Below are 22,157 nucleotides of genomic sequence, written 5' to 3'. Positions count from 1 at the left end.
TGGGGATTTGCTGATTGTTTCGGGCTATAAAGTGGGCTTACACTTTTCAATGTTCCATAGTCAGCATACAATACTGCTTTAGTTCTTTTCTTTTTGTTGTGCTAAAGACTAAACTAGGGCCTCTTACATGTGCTCCACATCCTAAACTATAATCCTCAATTGTTAAAGTCAAACTTTGACCAACTGAATACTGTTGAAGAAATTAGAAACTATTAACTTAAAACAGAAAAAAATATCAGTAATTTTAATTAATTTATATGTGAAATAATAAGTAAAGGAGCAAAAGGACACAAGAACTCATAACATATTAAGCACGTTTTAAAAAGACTAGATTTGAGGGGAAATTATTTTATTGTAAGATAGGATTTGAAAACACATTAAGAAAATTTATTTTGAAATTTTTTAAAAAGCAAGATTATTAGACTAGATCTTTTATCCAGATTTGGGAGAGAACTCACTAACAACTAACTAGTCCTCCCCCTTCCCAAAAAACACTTATGAAATGACATTAAAATTCTCTCCATGAGCATATGAATTTTAAATAACCAAAAAAAATTACTAAAGCCATAAACAACCACTGACTTTTATTTCAATCATTGGGCTCTTTAAGTTTCATTTCTTCATCATGATAAAAAGAAGGTAAGAACCATTACTGTATGGTTTTATGAGTAAAACAGTACAGAAGGCATGATAGTGCACTCCTGAGGCAGGGGCTAGCTGATCTCTGTGTGTTTAAGATCAGCCTGGTCTACAGAGCGAGTTCCAGGCCAGCCAGCCAGGGCTACAGAGTAAGACCCTTTTTAAATAAACAGACAGACAGACAGACAGACAGAGAGATGGATAGGTAAATAAATAAAACAATGCATGCAGTATCACACCCAAAATTAAATGTTTCATAAGTGATAGTTATTATTAAACTACCTAGATTACAATTCATAAACATTTCAGAATATGATTTAACATAATGTTCCCTTTTCTCTACTAATACAGGACAGGAAAAAAAAAAACACAACAAAACCAAAAACTAAATTTGATACGGATCCTTGTAAAACAGAGGAGTAACAATATAGATGGCAACACTGAGTTGTTATAAAAATCAAAGAATCTGTGCAAATACTGTCAATAGTACAAGGCACACTGCCCTCTTTAAAAGGCTGTTACACCAAGTAGTAGTTAGTAGTTGTTCCCAGAGGACTGGCACACAAGATTAATAGATGCTGGATGAAGAAAAGCAAGTCAGTAAGTCAGAACACACTAAGTACAGGACCACTTCCAACATTACTGCTCTGTATGCAGTCGTTAACAATCCTCAACTCTCTGTCATTTTATATTAAAGTTTGAAATCTCTATAAACGGGTTACTGGTAACAAGGAGAAACAAACCTCATTTCTGGACTTGAACAGTTCAGCCCTGACAGCAGAAGGGGTCATTCCACTCACAGAGCATGCAGTTATCTGCTGCTGTTCATTGTGCATTTTCAAGGGGGTGTTAGAGTTGGGCTGTCACCTGACTAGCAAAACTAGACCAGGGAAAGTTATATTTCCTGACAAAAACTTTTCTGCCTCTCAGAGACTCTCCGCAGCTGAGTAAGAACCAATGTAGAAATGTACTTTCAGAGTACTGGCTATAAACACCAGTCATCAAGCCAAAAGGAGGAGACAGCCTTGTAAAGCAGCAGCAGTGGTTAACATTCAATGTTACCAGGAAGTGGATCTGATCTTTAGCATACTAATCATCTCCTTTAAAGGGATTTTTAATTAGTCTGAGAACAATAAAGAAGCTCCATTCTTCTCTTCAAGTATTTAATGTAACAAAGATAAAGTCAAGTCTTTCCTGGCTAAAGTAATATGTATATTCTAGATTCCCTACCAGGTCACAAAAAATCTTTTTACATCATCAAATGACAAAAGAAGCACAAAAACAAAACAAAGCAAAGCAAAACCCTGACTTAAAAAGAGTCGTTTCCTTTCTCACCTAAATAAACATCCCTGAAACTTGCCTTTGCCTTTGGTCATCTGCTAAGCGAGCTGCAGCAGCGTCAGGAGGCTGCAGACAGCTAGCAGGTGCTGCTGCAGCTCGGCACCGACATGTGAAACAATCAGAGTGACAACCAGCACTACCACAAGTGACATTAGTCATCACTCAGCTTCTCGGCTTCCTCGGGGCCAGAATAAATAATTTACCAACTCTCTAGCTTCCAATCATTAATTATTTCCTTTGCATCCAAACCACATTTTAACTGATAGGCCGTGGAATAAAATACACAATGGGAATAATCTTCAAATACAGAATGATCTGACCATATGTAAATACAAAGTCTACCAAGTGACACAACATGGATGTAGTAAGGTTTGGAAGTGATCACGTAATAAACTAAGTAAATGGGAAAAGAAGCAGAGCCTAACGAAAGGAAGAAAGAACAACAGGTTTCTATGCACCTCATCAAAGAGAGAATCTAACTCTGGACACTAGATTTGAACCCCAAACCAAATCTCACAGTAGGCTGATTGACTATAATTGAGGGGTGAGGCAGAACCTGCCCCATGGTTTTAAGAAAATATTCACTGCTGCCCTCAAAGAAGAGGGGCAAAAATTTAAAACTGGCACATAGGGGAAATTTTCCAAAGTAAACTTAATGTAGAAGATAAGAATCTTTTAGAATTATTTTAGTGGGTACTTTAAGTTGGTATATGAGAAAATTACAGACATCAATAAACCTGAAAGAGAAAATAGTTATAAAAGAAATCAAAGAATATTTTCCACAAGTTTTATAATGGTATTATTTTTGTTATTAAAAGTTGTTCACTAATGCTACAGAAAAGAGAGAGAACAAAAGTCATATCCTAAATACAGTGGTATGTAAGCCTGCTAGTCCTGATGAGTGTAAGTCAGCATTTGTGATTAACACTGTGGCACATAATGTATTGCATTGTTACAGCAACATCCATATATCTAATCTTCTCTTTTAATTTCAGTGAGAAATCCTTGCAGCGAAAAAGTAAAAACAATAATATTCTAATACCTGGCTTGCATACCATTTTCAATCATCACAATTTCACTGTTGTTAAAGTACATAACTTCCTGGGAACAAAACCATATTGCTAATAATAAGCAAACCTACATCGTACTGATACACAGACCAAGAAAGGAACTAGAAGCTCGACAGATTCCTAACAGGCAGACAGGAAAAGGCCAAGACACTTAAGTGAAGATGGCATACTTCCAGCTTCTTCATCCTCTAGAACTGACAGAAAGGTCCAAAGGGGGTCTTTCAGGCTGACAGGCCCGGGGTAGACAGGTAAGTTCAGGGCCGGAACCAGATGTGTTTACCCCAAGCTGTGGGTCTATTAGCATCTCTTCTTTGTCTAAGCTCCAAATCCAACTTAGGGGAGAGGACACATTTCAGCCCACCATTTGGAACCTCTCTGCTTTGCAGGGAGTCTCCTGCTCTGGGGGCCTTGCTCTAAGTGTGGGTGTGGGATTTTACACCAGTTCTTCACCTTTAATAGTGCTTATTACATGCTGCTCCTGCTGAGATTCTTTTCCTGACCTTTAATCATTTAACTGGTAGAGAAAGCAAACCCAAACAAGACCCGGAAAAGGTAACACAGCACTTGTATTGGTTTGATAAATAAACCAATAGCACACAGGTTAGTCTCCCCAAACTAAAACAAAGTAAAACTATCAAAATAAGATGCAATGTTTTTAAACATCTTTCACAAAATATTTTAAAACAAAGAGATGGGAAGGTTTAGTGGCTCCACCAGTTACTTTCCTGTTGCTGTACTAAAACACCAGGATCAAAGCAACTTACAGAAGAGTTTATTTTGGCTTACAGTTCCAGAAAGTTAAGAGACCAAAACTGGAGAGCAGAGGCAGCAGGCAGACATAGTGACTGAGCAGTGTGCTGAGAGCTCACATCCTGAATAGCAAAAAGAAAGCCGAAAGCAAACTGAAAATGGCTTGAGTCTTTAAATTCTCAAAGCCCACTTCCAGTGACATGCTTCCTCCAACAAGACTGCACCTCAAGATTTTCACCAAACAGTACCACCCACTGAAGACACAAGTGTTCTAATAAATGTATTCAAATCACCACACTGACCTTTGTGCTCAAAATATGGAACTTTGCAGATTGCCCATGAATATCCTTATAGACTTCAATACATAAAGTATGTTAACCTTTCAGTATCAGTCAAAGGAAAATAAATGCACAAATATTGTCCCTTTATAAAATACTATAAACAGTAAAAGATTAATAAATCAGATATTAGCAAACAGCATGAGTCATAGTCACTAAAAACTAGAAAATTCCAGGAGAGGATTTTACTTTAGTCTGTTTTTTGTTTTCTGTTGTTGTTGTTGTTTTGATTTATTTGTTTGTTTGTTTGTTTGTTTGTTTTGATGCAGGGTTTTTCTGTAACAGAGCTGGCTGACCTGGAACTCAGAGATCCACCTACATCTGCCTGCTGACTACTGCTGTTAAGGGCATGGTGGTACATTAAGTGGTGGAATTAAAGGTGCACCCCACCACACCTAGACAAGACTTCTTTAGTTTTATGTGCATTAGTGTTTTACCTGCATGTATGTCTACGAGGACGCCAGATCTCCTGGAACTGGAGTTACAGACAGTTGTGAGCCATGTGGGTGCTGGGAATTGAACCAAGATCCTCTGGAAGGACAGTCAGGGCTCTTAACTGCTGAACTACATCTCCAGCCCACGAGGGTTTTAAATAAATGGTTCTAACATTTGCTGCAAGAAAAATATTAGGAGCCCAAACTCCCAATTCCACAACTGCAACAACTTAAAGGGACCAGTTACTTACTTCATTATCAAATTCTTCTCAATCTTCTTCATATGAAAAATCAGACTTCTACTTATTTAAAAAGCAAAAACAAAAAAAAATGACTAGAGCACTGTGCTAAAACAGATTTCATTTTTTCCTCTTTCTAGAATTTTGCTATATTGTCCAAACACATAAAACAATCCACTACATTTCTTATCTAGCTTTATCAATATGTTATAGCTATACATACATCATGGAAAAAAATGTCTCTTAATCCAATCCCCTGTGTTCTAACAGAATACCTGAGGCTGGACAATTTATATAATGAATGAGCATTCATTTGCCTAGTGGTCTGAAGGGTAGACATGAAAGACAGAAGGTGGTAGAATTCTTCTTAGTTCCAAAAGTAGAATGAGAAAGGTAAGGAAAGGCTAATAAATGAGAAGGCTATCTGTGGTGATTATTAAAGCTTGCCTCAAGCTTTATATATAAAATCAGCCTCAAGCTAGAGATCAGACAGTGGTGATACACACCTTAATGCCAGCAGACAGAAGCTAGGAGGTGGTGGTACACACCTTTAATCCTAAAACTCAGGGTTAAGAGATAGATGGATCTCTCTGAGTCTAAGACCAACCAGATCTACACTAGATTGATCCAGTCCTAAATAAAAACAGCTCATACAAAGATGATCTCAGCACCTGAGATCACACACCTTTAATCCGAGTACTACAGGGGTATAAAAGATAGGAGCAGGGTCTTCAGTAGTCAGTATCAAGCATTCATTCTCTAGCCACGCTGAGGATAGGAAGACATTGAAGTCTCAGGATTCTCCAGCCATGCTGAGATGTTGCATACGTCTGAGGTCTGGTGGAGCCCTTTCATTCTGAGGTAGAGTAAGAGTGACCAGCTGCTTTGCTTTTCTGAACTTCAGCTTGTTTTGAACCCCAATATCATCTGTCTCTGAGTCTTTAATTTTTTTGTGCTATAGTTATCCCCACCTTCGAGGAGAAAAATGACATCAAATTCTGATACTATGGAGTCTATTGGACTGTCATGGAAAAGGTGGGGGCCTACTTGAGGGTGGAACTATGAGTCATCATCTCTGCTTCTCTGTGGTGCTCTGTGATAGATATAAACAATGAGAAGTACAAAAAACTCACTTAAGATTATTAGCAATGGCCGGGCGGTGGTGGCGCACGCTTTTAATCCCAGCACTCGGGAGGCAGAGGCAGGCGGATCTCTGTGAGTTCGAGGAGAGGCTGGACCGACAGCCTCCAAAACAGAGAAACCCTGTCTCGTAAAAAACAAAAACAAACAAACAAACAAAAAAAGATTATTAGCAATGCCTCCTGAACCACCAACTGCTTAACCACCCTGGTCAAGGTCATCCACGACAACTTTGACATTTTTAAGGACCTCATGACCACAAGCCATATAACTCCTACTCAGGAGAATATACATAGCCCCTTTGGTGAACTACAGCGTGATGGCCCAGAACATCATCCCAGGCACTGACAAGGCAGAGGGTGAGGGCATCTCAGAGCTGAACAGGAAACTCACAGCCTCTTTGGCATGGCCTTCTGTGTTCCTACCTACAGTGTGTTCATTGAGAATCTGACCTGATAACTAGAGAAAGCTGGCAGTTACAATGGCATCAATAAGGTGGGAAGGCAGGCATCCTGGGTTATACTGAGGTCGAGGCTGTCTCCTATAATTTTCATGGCAACAACTCTCTTCTAATTTGATGCTGCAATTGGTATTGTCATTAATGATCATATGTCAAGTTCATTTCCTGGCATACAACAAATTTGCCTATAGAAACATGATGGTAAGCCTCAAGGTTCACATGGCCACCAGGGGATAAAAAGCCCTTGATCACCTACCCCAGAACACAGGAGGAAGAGAGAGGCTGGGGAAGTCCCTGTTGGTACTCAGCACCACTACACTCGGCATTTTGCTTCACTGCTTCCATCACAGACCTCCAGAAGGAGGAGGAAGGCTAATAATCCCTACTCTCTTAGGTACAACAAAGTTCACCGGACCATACCAGAAAGAAAAGGAAAAAAAGAATGCATGGTAAGTGTTGTGGAATATTTGTTTACATTGTATGAAGATGTGTCACTGTGATTGGTATAATGAAGAGTTGAATGGCCAATAGCTAGGCAGAACAGAATAGGTGGGACTTCCAGGGAGAGAGGAACTCTGGGAAGAAGAGAGGTAGGGAGATGACCACAAGACACTGAAAAAGTGTGACACACATTTAGAGGAGAGGTAACCAAGCCATGTAGCAAAATGTAGATTAATAATAAAAAAAACAACAACAGGCTAATTTAAGTTATAAAAGCTAGTTGGGAAAAGCCTAAGACCAATCTTTCATAATTAATAATAAGTCTCTGTGTCATTATTTAGGGCTGGCAGTCCCAAGGAGAAAGTACAACTACAGATAAGAATGCTAATTCACCTGGAAAATCAGGGAAAACTGAGCTGTACTTTTCATGATGAATGGCAGGAAGGAAAATGTAGCAGTAGCTGTAGCCATCCAGAGGGAGGTCTCAAACCCCATTAAAATGATGCCTAATGATTTACTTTACAAAAAGAGTGGAAGCAACAAAGAAAAAAAAAAAGAAAAGAAAGGAAGGAGATGACAAGTATTTGGAAACTAGATGGATATTTTGCTAACGACAGTTAACTTATAACACAGTGTATAAAGGACAATGAGAAGCAAGCATTTTTCCTATCTGAGCAAAAACACAACTGCACATGTCCCACTGTCACCATCCCACTGTAAGTCTCCAACCAGGAGAGCTAAAGGAGAAAGAAAAGTGGAAGAAAAAATATTCCCAAACCAAAACCTTGCTTTCAAAATGAAAATGTCATCTAAAGTATAAATAATTACATAAAATTTCAGTGACATAAATTTTATAATGATAAAAACAAATAGTATATAGTAGAATATATATACTTATATATATAGAGAGAGAGAGAATGTTAACAATGAATGCAAGGTGGGAGGGAAGGTGGGAGGGAGGGAGGGAGGGAGGGAGGGAGGGAGGGAGGGAGGGAGGGAGGGAGGCAAGGAGGGAGGCAGGGAGGGAGGCAAGGAGGGAGGCAGGGAGGGAGGCAGGGAGGGAGGCAAGGAGGGAGGCAGGGAGGGAGGCAGGGAGGGAGAGCAGGCTTAATGAGATGTTTACAAAGGGGATAGGCAGATGGCTCAGTCAGTAATGTGCATGCCACACAAGAATGAAGACTGTATGGGCTACTTTTATGTAAACTTGACATAAGCTAGAGTCATTTGGGAACAGGGAACCTCAACTGAGAAAATGCCCTACTAGACTGTCTATGGTCAAGCCTGTGTGACATTTTCTTGATTGATGATGGATGTGGGTGAACAGATGGTCCTGGCTGCTGTAAGAAAGCAGGTGGAACAAAGCATGGGAAGCAAGCCAGAAAGCAGCACTCTTCTTGGTCTTGCATCACTTCCTACCTCTAGGTTCCTACCATGTTTGAGAACATGCCTTGACTTCTTTCACTGATTAATTATGATGGGAAACTATGAACTGATTTCATTAATATGCCAATCTCTATGTAGGTAGTCAATATAAAGTCAAACATAGGATCTAGTAAATTATACAACATATCTGTAAGTATATTATGATAATAAAGTAATTTAACTTGAGTAGTTTTTATTCCTAGTTTTTTTTGTTGTTGCTACAGTTTTACGGTTTCGATAGGCAACATAAATACTAACCAAGAAATCCAAAAAATCGTATTATTAAAGACTCTTACTCATCAGTAATAAGGGCCCTAAGAAATCCCAGAGCATAGCAAAGCCTCCATTTTTTAAACTTCAAGAAAATCTAAATTTAATAATGTTTCATTTAATAAGTCTAGAACTCACATAAACAGCAACCCCGCATCTAGACGGGAGAAAACCTACTTCCAACACCTCAAAAGAACAACTTAGTTCCTCTCCTAAAATATCAGTGCACAAGACTGGGCTCTGGATTCAGAGAGGCAGGGAGACCTCTGAATTCAAGGACATCCTGGACTCCATAGTGAGTTTCAGGACAGCAGGGACTACACAGAGACTATGTTTCAAACAAAACAAAACATCAGTGCAGAGACCCAACTATTTCACCACATGTCATCCACAAACTGAGTGGAATATTAAGGAAACTATTGATATTGTGGTCCACTTTGCCTGCTTATCTTTCTATTTACAATAATAATACCCTTTCACTTACATACTCCTTGAAAATGAGTCTAACCATCCAGCCCTAATAGGAATGGGATGTGTTTAACAAATTCACTCCTTGAAGGTTCAGGGATCTATGTGTAAGAGGTGACAGGAAGATTTTTAAGAGCCAGACATGGCAGAGGATTCCAAAACAAACCAGCATCTTCCAGGCACAAAAGGACTGATACACAGAGGCCCTAACAGCACACACAAGACCTGCATAGGTCCAAACCAAACAAGTCCCAGCAGAAAGAAAGGAAGTGGACACAAAGTCCTTCCTCTAACCAAGAAGCTATGTGTAATTAATACCTGCTCACAGAGGGAAACTCAGTCACTGGGTATATCAACCACACTCCAGGGCAGGTCTCATGCAATGGAGTGCCTGATCAATACCAAATGGATTCCATGCTTTTATGTATTGTTTTTGTTATGGCTTATTGGTTTTTGTTTTGTGTTTTGCTTCATTTTCTTGGTTTTTTGTTTTGAGAAAGAGAACATGAAGTCAGGTGGGGATCTGAAAAAACTCAGGGAAGGGGAAGAATATAACCAAAATATTTTGTAAGAAAAACATTTTTAAAAATCAATAAACTTGGCTATGACATAAAGTATTACTTCACATCTATATTAATTAGATAAGGCATAATTTAACAAGTAAAAGAAAAAGTAAATAGGTTCCAAGAGCAGTACGGTGTCAGCCTTTCCGGAAAGACAATGCCACCAATCATGTTGGCTGGTATAAAACAAACACAAAAGAAAAATAGTGACCCACAATAAAAGCTATGTAACAAAAGGAAGTTCAATGATAATGTATATCGAGTGAAAGTCCTTCTCAACAGACAATATAAATAAAGGCTATCAGAAGCCAGGAAGGCTCCACTCTACAATATCCTATCCTGACAAATAATGGTTTCGAAAATGTCCTAGATAAGACAAATTCATAGTCTTCATAGCAATGATAATATTTCATACGCCACTAAGTGAGGTAGGATTTCATGATATAACAATATTTGAATAATTACAACTTTGAATTATCCTACCCTACTTGCCATGCCATTCATACCAACCCACACTAACACTGCCGTTGTTTAATCCATCTGTTTTCTGATGTATTTAGTGTACTTATTTAAGAACCAAGATGGAGAGACCCTGCCCCACAGTCTCAGACAAACTGATACCTCTTCTTACTCCCTGAGGGTAAGAACTGCACTGGACTGGGCATGATGGTGCATGCCTTTGATCCCTGCACATAAGAAGCTGAGAAAGGAGGATAACAAGTCCCAGGCTAGCCTGGGCTAGGTAATGGAACCCTGTCTCAAGAATAAGTAACTGCAATAGAAACTGAAATGATGACTTTGTCCTGTTTATGAACATATTAAAATGTTTGTGTATTAAGCCCTGTATTAAAGCTTGATTTAATAGTATGTGGCCATGCATGTAAAACAGTAGCACTAGGCATCCTTTCAAAATTACGTGTGCAGTCCTAACAATATTATCCTTATGAACAAATCATACTCAATCAAACTGAGCTCTGGGAAAGTCCTTGAGTTTAACTGTCAAAGATCTGACCTTATAATTGATTATCTAACAGGCAAATACACAAGATCTCAGAGGTACAAGTATGCAGCTTTGTTTAACTCTATGGATTATAAGAATCCAATCAGAAAATCAAAGTAGTTCAATTATTTGTCTACCATTCAAGAAAAATAATTAAGTATAAAACAAACAGAATATACTGAACAAGCTAAACCTGTAAGAGACAGGTGACCAAATAAATCCTCTAAAATGCAGAGCAATCTCTGGTTAAATACTATATACTACCTACATTTATAAAATCAACAGTTTTAGAAAGCCCTCTTAGCTAAATAAATTATTCCTAGTCCCAGTGCCCTCCACTTACTTTTAGGTGTATGACAATAAGCAAGATACTTAACATGGCCAACGCTCTATTTCCTCATTCTCAAAATGAAAACTTACAATCACAGTGTTACCTCATTGGGAAAGTCAAGAAATCCAAGTAAAATATGTGAACACCGGGCAGCATATGGTAAGAACTAAGTGATACTTATTAATATTTCTTTTCAAACACAAGTTCTTTGTTGGTTTTTTTCAGGGCAAGGTTTCTGTGTGTAACAGCTCTGGCTGTCCTGGAACTTGCTCTGTAGACCATGACTGGCCTCAAACACAGAGAGATGCACCTGTCTCTGCCTCCTGGGGCTGTAATTAAAGGTGTGCACAACCACCTGGCTCAAAAACGAGTTATTAAAACTATCTTACTATCAGAAGAAATTCCCGGGTGTGTATCATCAAAGGAATGATCACTTGTACAATGCAGCAAGTATTCTTTCAGTAGGTGTTAATAATAACATACCCTCAGTAGATTACTATGACTGCTAATATATGCTTTATTCAACAAATGGAGAAAGCAATATTTTTCTTCAATAGATCACACAAGTATGTTAAAGAACACTTAAAAGTAGAATTCCGTATCTAATAGTATATGAAGTTCTTTTCTCCAGGATAGAAAAGCCACAGACATATATGATACACTTCTAAATCCATGATACACAAATCACTGAAGAACATTTTTCAAGAACTGCATATGAAGATAGTACTGCAATATTTAAGTAAATATTAACATATGCAATATTTCCAGGTAAGGATATATGTGCATAACTTACAATTATGTAATAAAACCTATCTAGAAAGTCACTGCATTCTCAACTTGAGATATACAGTGCATCTTCTCTCCCAAGTGTAAAAACTGTAAAGTGTATAGTCATTCATTCTAAAAAGCAGGAAATGAAAACCTTGTTGCAGACATGACATGCCTTTGCTGAAGTGCTGCTTACCTGTTCATAAACTACTAAAGGAAAACTCTGATATTACCATTATGACACAGAATCAGAAGAAGAAATGATACTCATTGTTTAACATTAGAAACCAATCTAACTTATTAAAGTATTATTTATAAGATATAGGAAATTATTATCATTATGAGTGTCATAAAAATTTACATAAGTAACTTGCTGTTTTCCAAATGCTCATATAATCTACTTTAAACAAAGAAGGGATCCAAATCTAAGATGCTATTCAATTTTATAAACTTTCCTAAAAGCATTCAGTGGTGAAATTGACTCACCACTAAAATCAAATAGCTCCATCATTTATTTTAAAACAAGAAATGCAGACCTGCCTTTAGAGAGACAGAAAATAATGGAGTTAAGTTTAAAAGTTCCATTTTTGTTTATATATGAAACACTATCACTAATGAACAAATGACTCACAATGGCCACGTACACAATACCTTGACACCTTATCACACCTGAGTAACCATAAAAAGGTAAATTTAATGTTAAGCAAGAAAGCATAGCTAAAACCTCATCACTGGCATAAATTACCAACAAAGTAAAAATAAAAACTCCATGGCACTGGGATGAATATACTCTCTGCCTTAGAGCTAATACTTTAATTTTCAAGAACCACAAAGAAAAAATCAAAACTAGTCAGTAACAATGCAGCGTCTAAAAGCAATAAACTCAAAATTAAGTTATAAATAATTTAAAACATGTCATGAAGATGTATTAATAATTCATCAGATAAATAATTTACTAAATAATCAAATAAATAAATAATGAAATACATAAATAAATCAGCAAATAAATAATTCTGCAAAATAACCTAAACAATAAGCCACCCAAACAAATCACAACCTAGAAAACTACAATGACTTTCTGGATTCTGATAGTTTTAAATAAGCAAATGTACACAGAATAGATCAATCCTTGTTAGAATTAGAAATATTTTTCAATGCTATTGGAAAAATCCTCATTTTAATACATGAGAACACATTTTCAATTTTTAAAAGCAATACAGGACTAGTTCTTATAAATTATTAAGATTATTATAATACCCACTTCTATATTTTGCATGTATCTTTAACATATTTTCCCTGGAACAAATGGACATGAAATATTCTTAAACTTCTTTTTCAAAAAGACACTTACAGTGTGACAGTGCTTCAGCCTATCTGACAGTTTTTCTGTCTTCACCCAGCCATTAGAAACTTTCTGCAGAGGGACAACAGTAAGAATAACATTAGTTAGTACGGACAGCATTTCATTCACATCTAAGCAACAATTTATGAATCCATAAAATAATGGAAAGTGAACTGTATTAGTCAGAAACTGTGTCAAGTTTTAGAAATCCAGCCTCAAAGTTGAGCTTTCTCTATGGGAACTGAAATACAAGCTGTAACAATTTGCAGGGTTTCAGATATGAAGACAACACAAAGCAACTGGTTGACATCTAAGGTGTCATTAAATTTGAGAACCTCAAAGTCTTGGAACGTACCCAATGAGATTACTTAACTGTTACAATCTGAATTTAGTCACAATTTAATTAGTATACCATAGGGGTCAAACTACTAGTGAGACATAAATTAGTCTTCACTGAACATTTTCTAAAGTTTCTCATATATTCAATATAACACAGCATTCTTGAAATCTTCCTGATTTGTTCATAAACCTTCAGGATTCTGTTAGATCTATGTTCTTCACTTATTTAACACTTCAGTTATAAACAGTCTTAGAAACAGCACAGTAATGGTTTTAATTTTTTAGCTATCAAAAATTTTTCAAAAATGCAAAAACATTTTGTCATACAATATATATCCTTCAATGTTTTATATCTGCCTTTAAAGCTATCAAATGTTTCCTGAAACAGTATTACTAAAATTACTTGAAGTCTGAAGGGATGGCTCAGTGGCTAAAAGGGGCACTTCGAGAGGAACAAAACTCCATTTTCAGAAGACAATACAGGCTGTTCACAACCACCTACACAAGTCCAGCTCCAGAGTAAGCAATGCAATGCCCCCGGCTTTTTGAAGCACCCCCACTCATAGGCATATCAACCAAACACAAATTAAAAATAATCTTTAAAACACTAAAAGCACTTGTGATAGCTATTCTTGCTTTTCAAATTGACTACATTTGGAATGAACTAAACTCCAAAAGGCAAGGTATACCATGAGGGATTCTTTTTTTTTTCTCGTTTAATCATTTGAAGTGGAAAGAAGCACTTTTAATCTGAATATTTTGTGGTGGAGAGATCCACCTTTAGTCTGGGCCACTCCTGCTGGTGGCCTATAAAAAAGCCATGCAAGAAGGAAGCTTGCTGTCTTTGCTTGCATGTTTTCCTCCACACTGAAGAAGCCATCCCTTCACTGGCAGTGGGGCTACTTCCTCAGGATTCTGGCGGATCCTGACGACCAGCTGAGACACCCAGCTGGCATATGGGAATCTCAGACTTTTTCATTGTAGAGAGCCATTGTTGAACTAGCTGGACTACAGTCTGTAAGCCATTCTAATAAATCTCGTGTCTGTGTGTGTGTGTGTGTAAGTTCTGTTCTGTAAGTTCTGTTCTTTTAAGAGAAGAACCCTGGCTAATAAAGAACTCAAGAACAAAATTCAGCAATCATCAAGCAATTCTTAAAATTAGGAATTTTCCGTGTCATTTTAAATATTTCCTTCTCAATGCCAATTATTCTTCAGTCTGAAATCCACTTTTCACTTTTCAACAGACTTCATTTCCACCAGAACACAATGTGGGTTTTTTTCCTATCTATGACCTAAAACCAACAGCAACCTTAAAAATTAGGACATACCTCTTCCAAATCAAAAATATACTAATAACCAAATAGTGATTAAACAACAAAAATCCAAAAGTGTATAATCAAAGGCTGATTTGGCACCCTCTCCAACTATCTGTAGCATGTTTCTTTCCATCTTTCTATTCTGCCTCCTACTGATCTACTCAAAGCCACATGATCTTCCAAGTGCACTGTGGGAATTACAACTAATATATGCACATTGAAGCGGGAGGTCCAGTTCCCTTGTAAATGTCACATTGTATTGTATTTTATACACCATCAACACTATATGGCAAACTATATGAGGCATCTACTAAAAGAGAGATAATAATCCTGTACACAAAATGAAAAAATATATAAAGGTTTTAATTACAAAGGATCACTTTCTACCGACAAAAATTAAGGAAAATATAAATATTAACAAAAACAAGTAAAATTAGAAGGATAACCTCAGAATAGAGTACATGCCCATGATGTTTTGATCAAATGCACCTCTATTCATTCCCCTGTCCTCCACTCCTCCTTCCCAACTTCATGTGCTCTTTTCTTCTTGTCTTCTTTTCAAACCACTGAGAACACTTTTGCTGCCTTGTATGTGCATGGGTAGTGTCTCAGGGGAAAGAGTCTCCTTTTTTCAGTAGCTATTGCCAATAGTTTCTCAACTAAGAATGAGTTTCATGAACTGTGCTTTTACAAAATAGGGTGATTATAACAATAATATGCTGCACATTTCAAAAAGGTATAATGGTACTGAATGTTTTCACCATAAAGAAATACATGGGGCATCAAGGTGGCTTAGCAGATAAAGGTATCTATCATCAAACCTGACAACATGCACTCCATCATGGGACCAAAATGTTAAGAGAAATAACTGCTCTCTTAAGTTGTCCTCTAACCTACACACATGCACACATGAACACACACACACACTAGTATGCACACAAGCATGCATATGCAGTAATTTTAAAAGGTAACAATACACACTTGAAAATGTATATTTAACTCACAATACAGATACACTTAAAACACATTATTAGTATTAAACATTATATATATAATATTTATCTTTGCAATATCAAATTTAGGGGCTATGTATATATCTCAGTAGTAAGAGAATGCCAAAAGACCTTTTGATCAATCCCAAGTACTTTAGAAAAAACAACAAGAACAAAATGTTTCAAATGCAGAACTGATTTGCAAACATTTTAGAAAGAAGAACCAAATATTAGCACATAAAATATGCTTCTTGCTTTGCTGTGGTCTTAGACTGAGACAGGAGGATCACAAGTCTGAGGCTATCCTGAGGCCCACCAAAGGTTGTACTTCTCTTTTTGCTGTTGTTGTTGCTGTCTTTTAGGCTTTATTTTTATTTTTAAAAATCATCAAAAACTATTTTTAGAACAATAAACTTAACTACTTGTTGAAATGCTATAAGGGATACACAACTGGTATGAGTTGTCTGTCCTGTTTCTCACAAATTCTATACGGACTATTCCAATGTGCATCAAACTTCAGGAAGCACTGAATTAAAGAGAAAATACAACACAAATAATATAAACACACAATATTAATAGTGACTTAGCTATGTCACTATTACAAAGTAAAACTAAATTCTATTTTCTCTGTTCATTTTATTCCTCTCTAACGTTCTATAATGAACATATACTATGCATTTTTTCATAAAAGATTATGGTGTAGGCAAGGAAGCACGACCGACACCTCAAGGACCATCCATTCTGCTGGCAGACACAGTCTGAGCAGTAGAACAGCCTACACAGCAGCCTGCACCTGTTGAAGAGCCTTCACCTCTTCCAGGCCCCACTCCAAGCTAGCAGGTCTCCAGACACTTGGTATATGGGCTGGAGTAGCACACCCAAGTGAGGAGTATGCCATCTCCAGAATCCAAATAGGCCCACCAAAGGTTGTACTTCTCTTTTTGCTGTTTTTAAAAATTAATTTTCATTTTACATAACCCCAGTTTCCCTCCTCTCCCCTTCTCCTGCCTTTCCTGGGGAGTCAACAAAGTCTGGTATACCAAGTTGAGGCAGGATCAAGTCCCTTCCACCTGTATCAAGGCAGAGCAAGATATCCCGCCATAGGGAATGGGCTCCAAAAAACCAGTTCATGCACCTAGGATAGATAGGTCCTGGACCCACTGCCAAGGGCCCCTACCACAGATTAAGTCTCCTAAATGTCACCCAGCTGTCAGTCCATGAGCTCCCACTAGCTTGGGTCAGCTGTCTCTCTGATTTTCCCTATCATGATCTTGACCCCCCATGTTCATACGATTCCCTCCTCCCCCTGTTCAACCGAACTCCAGGAGCTAAACCCAGTGCTTGACTGTGGGTCACTGCATTTGCTTTCATCAGTTACTGGAAGTAGGTTCTATGATGACAATTAGTATAGTCACTAATCTGATTAAAGGGGAAGGCCAGTTCAGACAGCCTCTAGCAGGAATCACTCTTGTGGATACCTGAGAATTCCTCTAGCACCAAGTTTCTCCCTAACCCATAACGGATCCCTCTATCATATGTCTTTCATTGTTCCCCCTCTCCATAACTCCCCCAACTCAGTCTTCTTGATCCCATCCCCAATCCCCTCCTCCCAGTTTATCCAGGAGATCTTCTTAACTATTTTCCCTTCCTGGGGCCTTCCACATGTGCCCCTCTTAGGGTCCCCTCTTTAATGGTGGGAAAGGTCAGGTACATAATTTATCCTTCACCCTTAGAAGGAATATCTATCTCTGCATGCCCCACACCACTAAAACCCCAAGAATTTTACTGAAGTAGAAAGCCCTTGAAATTTGGCTGGATTTATTTCCCATCCTCTGCTGCACATGGGTTACCAATAAGTTCAAAGTGTTTGCTACCTTCTGCTCTCTTGATCCAATGAGCATAATGTCAATATAGTGAACCAACGTGATAGTCTGTGGAAGAGACAGATGATCAGGACACCTCCTGAACTAAGTTACTACACAGGGCTGAAAAGGTATAGTGTTGGCATTGCCAACTGAAAGTAAATTGCTTCTGATGGTCTTTATAGACAGGTACCAAGAAAAAGGAATTTTCTAGATCAATAGCTGCATACCATGTACCAGATGTGTTAATCTGCTCAAATAAGGATACCACATCTTGTATAGTAGCTGAAATTGGAATCACTACTTGACTGCGCTTTCAATAGTCAACTGTCATTCTCCATGAGCCATCTGTCTTCTGCACTGGCCAGACAGGAGAGTTAAAGGGAGATGTGATAAGAACCACCATCCCTGCATCTTTCAGCTCCTTCACGGTGGCATCCATTTCTGCAGTTCCTCCAGGGATGTGTTTTTTTTTTTTCTTTTATCCACTGTTTTCCCTGGCAAGGCAACTTTGCAGGCTTCCATTTAGCTTTTCCAACCATAATAGCCCTCACTCCACAGGTAAAGGAACTAGTGAGAGAAGTCTACCAACTTCCAAATATATATATATATATCCCAATTATACATTCTGAAACTAGGGAAATAACCACAGGATGAGTTCAGAGACTCAATGAATCTACTATGAATCAGGCAGACTTCAGCCAAAAACACATGATCTCCATAAGCCCCTCCTTTAACTGGAGGGTCACATTGTTTCTTGTGATCTCCCAGAATCAGCATCAATTCAGAACCAATATCCAACAGACCACAGAAAGCCTGTTTCCTCCTCCCCTCCCCCAGTGTACTGTTACCCTTGAAAAAGACTGTTGATCCCTCTGGGAAGGACAAGAGAAAAGCATTTTATCTTAGGTATTTTATCGAGGTCCTTCCTCCATGGGAACCTGGCCATCCCAACATTTGAGAGGTGCTGGGTCTGCAACTGCCTCAAGTCTGGAAACTGATTCATGGGCTGGGATTCCCTTTTTTATGACTCAATGGAACCTTCCTTATTTGTTTGAGAATTTTTACACATCAAACAAAATTCTGGAGGTTTCTTTCCTATATAATGCCTGGAAATACCATATTTGCTTAGTCAGTACCAAAGGTCCATATGAGTCATGTAACTATAAGATTTACTCTGCCTATGCTGACCATTACTGGTGATGGACATTGCTTTGTCTATGCTTCCCATTACGACAATTATGATAACCTTGCCTTTGGTGATTCAGTGCTGCCACCTGGTCCTTGCAACTTGGGACTCAATTAAACCCAATGCATTTAATTTGTCCAGCTGGGCATCAGTGTCTCCAACCCTAAAGTCTGGCACAGGAAAAGAACGACAACAAAGCTCTTCAAATGTCCTGGTGCTCCCCTCACCACTCTGACTCAGAGAATTAGAAAAGACCTTGCCATGGTACAGAATGAGGTACACAGTGTACCCACTCTACCACTGCAATTTCGTTGAGCTTTCAAAGCCTACCATCAACATTAAACCAAGAGATAGCAGGCATCTCCAATTCCTTTCCAACAGACCACCTTTTCACAAATATTTCAAAACCATTCAAACAAACTTTTGATACCTCTGTGCAAGCTTTCATATTAAACCTAAAATCTCTATTCAGAGGGCCCATGTCAATAAACTCAGCCTAATTCAGTTTTATGTTCCTTCCACCATTATCCCCCATCCATAAAATCTATTCCAACAAATATTCCCCAAACTTCTTCTTGGATAAATTAGACAACTTGTGGAGCTCTTTAGTAGTGTAGTGTACCTTCTCATGGCTTACTTTCTACCTCCCTTCTCAGAGTCTGTTAGAGGCAACTATTGGTGGGTTCTGCAGGATATCACTATTGTCTTGCCTGGCATTTCCTTCAGGGAAAGTCTGCTGCTTTAGCAGACAATAGGGATTAATTTCCTCAGTCAAAAGCAGAAGAGACAATATTTCAGGGGATGTGAGTACATCTACTGAATGTGAAAAGACCACTTACTCGGGTAGGATAAAACCTTGAGATTCTGAAGGTTCAAAGTTCTCAGTCTCAACAGGGTCCTCCCACACATTATCTTTCCAATACTGGAACCTCCCCCCCCTTTTTTAAAGAGTTATTTATTATGCATACAGTGTTCTACCTGCATGTATGCCCACGCACCAGAAGAGGGCTTACAAATCTCATTACAGATGGCTGTGAACCACCATGTGGGTGCTAGGAATTGAACACAGGACCTCTGGAAGAGCAGCCAGTGCTCTAAACTTCTGAGTCATCTCTCCAGCCCCCAGATCTCCTTCTTTATTAATGCCCTTACTTTAACCACAAATACCCTCCAAAGCTGGAACTTGAATTTTCATTCTAATTCAGCCAACCTAACAATGAGGGCTTTGGTTTGACTTTTCCACAACTTGAGCTCTGAGACTGCTGAAGAAAAGATTCTTTTCCAGGGCACACTTAGAAACCTGTAAACTATTTACCCACATCTGGAGCCGGTCAATTTAATCACTGAGTTAATTGTTGTCCTTCACTGTATTCCAGAATGCTAAACGTGGGTTAATTTTATCACTAAGCTCATTCTTTTCCTTTGTCAATTTATCCAGAGTTGCTAGGAGCAATCAACTAGCATCATCATTTTCCTTTTTTTTTCATAAATTGTCAAAAGTTTAATATACACAGTCACCAAATCCATTGCCTCTCATAATTGGTGAATCGGGATAATCAAAGGCATTTGTCTCCTGAAGTTTGTAAAATAGCTCACACCACGGGCTTTGGGTACTCTCTGTGCTTCCAGGAGAGGCCTCAACAGCAGAAAGTGTTGCAAATTGGAAAACCTATTCCAGACACTTACAAAATTCATTTGTACACGTCTGTTGTTCTAGAAATATTATTTCTGGTACTCAAATCTATATAAGTCAGAGTTCTCTAGAGAAACAGAACTTATAGAATGCGTGGGGGGGGCGGATTTATTAGATTGGCCTACAGGCTATGGCCCAACTAGTCCAACATGGCACTCTACCAATGGAAGGCCCAAGAATTCAGCAGTTGCTCGGTTCACCGAGTTGGATGTCTCAGGTGGTCTTCAGCATATGCTGAATCATACAGTAGGCTCTAATGCCAGGGAAGGAATGGATTTGCCACCAAGAGCAAGAGCAAGCAGCAGAGACAGAACCTCCTTCTTCCATTTCCTTTACATAGGCTGCTGCCATGGCCCGGATTAAAGGTTTATCTTCCCACCACGAAAGATTCAGATTAAAAGTGGGTCTTCCTACTTCATATGATTTAATTAAGGAAAAAAAAATCCCCCACAAGTGTTCCGCAATTTTGAGTTTTAGTTAATCCCAAATATAGTCAAGAGTAGCCATCACAGTGAATGACTTCAGTAACCAACCTTTCCCAATACATGGGACATTCAGATGAAAACTCAACAGAGAAGTGCTGGAGTTAAATAAAATAATAAATCAGATGGACCTAGAACACTTCTACAAAACACTTCCCCCAAACACTAGAATATACTTTTTTTCTTAGCAGCTCATCAAACTTTCTCCAAAACTGACCACACTCTAGGACACAAAACAGGCTTGAACAGATAGAAGAAAACTGAAATAATACCCTGCATTCTATGTGACCATGATGGATTAAAGGTGAGTATCAACTACAGAAACAGCAAAAAAAAAAAAAAAAAAAAAGAAAGAAAAGAAAACAAACACATGGAAACTGAACAACTCAGTACTAGATGAAAAAAAATGAAAAATTTAAATCATTTTATTTAGAGTTTAATGAAAATGAAATCAGAATACATAGAAACCTAAGGGATGCACACACACAAAAAAACACAGTTCTAACATGAAGTTAATAACAATAAGTGCCTACATAAAGAATAAATAAATAATAATAACTGGGGAGATATTAGTAACTTAGCAGCACTCTTACTGCAACATAATAAAGGTAATTTATAGCAAGTTCAACGTCAACAACAATGCAAATGAAAAGGAACTCAAAGCATTTCCTCTAAAATGAGGAAGATGAAAGGGTGTCCACTCTTGACACACCTATTCAATATAGTACTTACAAGTCTGACCTACAGTAATAACACAACTGTAAGAGATCTAGAGAATACAAATAGAGAAGGAAGAAGTCAAATTATCTTTATTTGTAGATGATGTGATTTCATATATAATAGACCATACAAACTCCACCAGGAAACTTCTGCAGCTGATAATAAATACTGTAAGACACTGAACAAAGTAACTCAACAAGATAACAAACAATAGAAAGATTGCCCCCACACTCATACAGTGACACAATTAATATGTAAAAATGGCCCTCATACCAAAAGCAATCCACATTAATCTTCAATGCACCCCCACCAAAATTCCAGCACAGTTATTCATGGGAACTTAAAAAAAAACTCCAATTATATATGAAAATACAAAAAGCCCAGGATAGGTAAAGCAATACTGAAAAATAAAAGAATTTATTAGAAGTATCACCATCCCTGATTTCAAGGTGCATTACAGGAGCTACAGTAAGGCATTGGCATAAAACCAGATACACTGGTCAGTGGAATCAAATTGAAGACCCAGACATAAATCCACACACCTATGA

General features: G+C 38.0%; 1 protein-coding gene across 6 annotated transcripts in view; it reads right to left on the bottom strand.

Annotated features, from left to right (window-relative positions):
* Positions 1-22,157, bottom strand: part of Tbc1d5 (TBC1 domain family member 5) — a 424,656-nt gene that overhangs the window by 364,340 nt on the left and 38,159 nt on the right. For 5 of the 6 annotated variants that reach the window (XM_040729178.1, XM_040729183.1, XM_040729179.1 and 2 more), the window contains exon 2: positions 13,026-13,088. The exons of the other annotated variant lie outside the window; for it this stretch is intronic. The gene's annotated coding sequence lies outside the window, so the exon portion shown is untranslated. The remainder of the gene's footprint in view (positions 1-13,025; positions 13,089-22,157) is intronic. 6 annotated transcript variants of the gene reach the window in all.

This window comes from Mesocricetus auratus, unplaced genomic scaffold (assembly GCF_017639785.1).
Source record: "Mesocricetus auratus isolate SY011 unplaced genomic scaffold, BCM_Maur_2.0 Super-Scaffold_100021, whole genome shotgun sequence".
NCBI classification, from domain to species: domain Eukaryota; kingdom Metazoa; phylum Chordata; class Mammalia; order Rodentia; family Cricetidae; genus Mesocricetus; species Mesocricetus auratus.
The sequence above is the reverse complement of the archived record's forward strand: the minus strand, read 5'-3'. Positions and strand labels throughout refer to the sequence as shown.